The 3870-nt window shown below is 35.2% G+C and overlaps 1 pseudogene; it reads right to left on the bottom strand.

Moving 5' to 3' along the window:
- Positions 1-2956: 2956 nt before the first annotated feature.
- On the bottom strand, positions 2957-3075 carry LOC111736890 (annotated as a pseudogene).
- Between the last annotated feature and the right edge of the window lie 795 nt (positions 3076-3870).

Here is a 3870-nt window from a genome sequence, read left to right as displayed (position 1 = left end):
ATGAAATGATCCCTCTGATTGCTCTTCCTCTTCTCTGGCTCTACACCTAGCCATTACATTAATGCTAACTGCATTCCCTATGCCTTGCTCCCCATCCCCATAACCATCTATCGACTAATAATTTGTACTTCTTTAACCTACCACCCCTTTCTCCCAGCACCCCAACCCCCCATCCCCTCTGTCTACCACCTAACATAGGAGGACCTAAATAAAGCAACTATTGACCGACATACAGGAAGAGAGCGACCATAATACATTCACAGTGGGAAACTTTAACACTCTATTGACATTAATGGACTGATCTTCCAGACAGAAAAGCAACTAGAAAAAGCATTATTCAATGACAAAGTAGACCAGATAGACTTAATTGATATTTTTAGAGCATTTCACCACAAAGCAGCAGAATATACATTCTTATCAAACACACATGGAACATTTTCCAGAAAAGACTACACGTTAGGCCACAAAAAAAGTCTCAGTAAATTTAAGAAGACTGAAATCACATCAAGAGTCTTCTCCAATTACAATGGTATGAAACTAGAAATCGATACAAGAAAACACACACACACACACACACACACACAAATGGATGCCAAATAAGATGCTACTAAACAATGAATAGGTTAACAACAAGATCAAGGAAGAAATCAAAAGATACCTTGAGACAAATGAAAACACAATGACCCAAAACCTACAGGACACACTGAAAGCAGTCTGAAGAGGGAAATTCATAGCAATGCAGGCTTACCTCGGGAAACAAGAAATGTCTCAAAAACAATCTAACCTTATACTTAAAGGAATAGAAAAAGAAGAACAAACAAAGAAGAACAGAAATACAATGAATTATTAATGAATACTTAGAACAATCATAGGCCAACAAATTCAACAATCTATAAGAAGTGGATCAATTTCTAGAAGCACGTAACCTTCTAAGATTAAAACACGAAGACACAGAACATCTAAACAGACCAATTACTACCAATGAAATTGAAACAGTCATCAAAAAACTCCCTATAAATAAAAGTCCAGAATCAAATGGTTTCACAGATGAATTCTACCAAACATTTACAGAATTAATACCTATCCTTAAACTATTTCAAAAAATTGAAGAAAGAAGAACTCTTCCAAATTCATTTTACAAAACAAGCATTGTCCTGATACTGACACCAAACATCTTAGAAAAAAAGAAACCTACAGGCCAATCTTCTTCATGAACATGCATGCAACATTTCTCAACAAAATATTGGCACACTGGATTCAACAATACATTATAGGATTATACTCTATGACCAAGTGAGATCTATGGCAGGAATACAAGGATGGTTCAACATCCATAAACCCATCAATGTGATACATCAAAGAATGAAGGATAAAAATCATATCTCAGAAAAAGCTCAACATCTTTGACAAAAACCATCTTTTCCTGATAGAAACTCTCAACAAAGTGGATATAGAGGACATACCTTCACATAGTAAAGGCTATAGATGACAAACCCATAGCTAACATCTTCAATCATGAAAAGCTGACTTTCCTCCAAGATCACGAACAAGACAAGTACGTCCACAATCACCACTTCTATTTAACACAGTACTGGGAGTCCTAGGCACAGCAGAAAACAAGAAATCGAAGGCCTCAAAATCAGAAAAGAAGAAGTACATCTTCTATTTGCAGATGACATGACACTACATATAGGATACCCTAAAGACTCCACTGAAAAAACTATCACAACTGATCAATGAACTCACTAATTTGCGGGATACAAAATCGATAGACAGAGATCTGTTGCATTTCTCTACACCAATAAGAAATTGTCAGAAGGAGAAATTAAAACAATCCCATTTACAGTTGCATCAAAAAGCATAAAATACTTAGGAATAAATTTAAAGCGGTGAAAGCCCTGAACCCTGAATATTGTAAGGCACTGATGACATTGAAGAGGATACAAATAAATGGAAGGATATACCATGCTCGTCGACTGGAATGATTAATATTGTTAAAACGTCCTTACCACCCAAAGCAATATACAGATTCAGTGCAGTTCCTACAAAATAGCAATAGCCTTCTTCTCAGAACTAGAACAACTAATCCTAAAATTTATATGGAACCACAAAAGGCCCTGAATAGCCAAGGAGACCTCAAGAAAAAAAAGAAAGAATGAGGTATCACACTCCCTAATTTCAAAATACACGACAAAACTATAATCATCAAAATAGTGCGGTAATGGCATAAAAACAGATATATATATATATTCCTGGGCTGTTTTATTACATTGAGATATCTATTTATCTATTTATAGATATCTCAATGTAATAAAACAGCCCAAATTGCCCAGAATATCTCAATGTAATAAAATAGCCCAGAAAGAAACCCACACCTATATGGTCCATCAATCTGACAAAGGAAACAAGAATATACAATGTATATTGTAAAGAGATGGTAAAGACGGCCTCTTCGATAAGAGATGCTGGGGAAACGGGACGGACACATGCAAGAAATAAATAAATAAATAAATAAACCAACTTCTTACAGTATATACAAAAATAAATTCAAAGTGGATTAAAGACTTAACTTTAAGACCTGAAACCACAAAACTCCTAGAATAAAACACAGGCTGTAAACTCTTTAGCATTAGTCTTAGCAACATCTTTTTGGATATGTCTCTATGGGCAAAGGCAACAAAAGAAACAAAAGAAACAAATGAGACTCCATCAAACTAAAAATCTCTACACAGAGAAGAAACCATCAACAAAATGAAAGACAACCTACCAACTGGGAGAAGATAGTCACAAATTACACATCTGATAAGGGGTTAATACCCAAAATATATAAAGAACACATACCATTTAACAGCAGAGAAACAAACAAGTTTAAAAAGGGACAGAGGACCTGAACAGACATTTCTCCAAAGAGGACATACAGATGGCCAACAGCTTACAATCTCTTATTCTTTTTTTACGCCTACAGCACCTGGTCTTCCTAGGTGGTCTCCCATCCAAGTACTAACCAGACCTGACCCTGCTTAGCTTCCGAGATCAGACAGGATCAGGCTTGTTCAGGATAGCATGGCCATAGACTTCCTTTCTAATTTAGATGCCTTTTATTTCTCTTTCTTGTCTGATTGCTGTAGCTAGGACTTCCAATACTATGTTGAATAGAAGTAGTAAAATTGGGCATCCTTGTCTTGTTCCTAATCTTAAGAAAAACACTTTTAGCTTTTCCCCATTGAATATGATGTTAGTTGTAGGTTTGTCATATATGGCCTTTATTATATTGAGGTATGTTCCCTCTATTCTCACTTTGCTGAGAGTTTTTATCATAAATGGATGCTGGATTTTGTCGAACATTTTTTTCTGCATCTATCGATATAATCATATGATTTTTATCTTTCAATTTGTTAATGTGGCGTATCACATTAATTGATTTGCAGATAATGTACCAACCTTGCATCCCAGGAATAAATCCAACTTGATCATGGTTTATGATATTTTTAATGTATTGCTGAATTCAGTTTGCTAATATTTTGTTGCGGATTTTTGCATCAATGATCATCAGGGATATTGGCCTACAGTTTTCTTTTTTTGTAAAGTCTTTGCCTGGTTTTAGAATCAGGGCAATGGTGGCCTCATTAAAAGGGTTAGAAAGCTTTCTCTCCTCTTGAACTTTTTAGAATACTTTGAGAAGAATAGGTGTTAATTTTTTTTTTTTTGAATGTTTGGTAAAATTCACCTATTAAGCCCTCTGGTCCAGTATTTTTCTTTGTTGGAAGTTTTTCTATTACTGATTCGATTTCATTGGTGGTAAATGGTCAGTTCAGATTTTCTGTTTCTTCTTGACTCAGTCTTGGGATATTATATGTTTCTAGGAATGCA

Source organism: Pteropus vampyrus, unplaced genomic scaffold (assembly GCF_000151845.1).
Source record: "Pteropus vampyrus isolate Shadow unplaced genomic scaffold, Pvam_2.0 Scaffold22, whole genome shotgun sequence".
NCBI classification, from domain to species: domain Eukaryota; kingdom Metazoa; phylum Chordata; class Mammalia; order Chiroptera; family Pteropodidae; genus Pteropus; species Pteropus vampyrus.
This window is presented reverse-complemented; position numbering and strand designations above follow the sequence as displayed.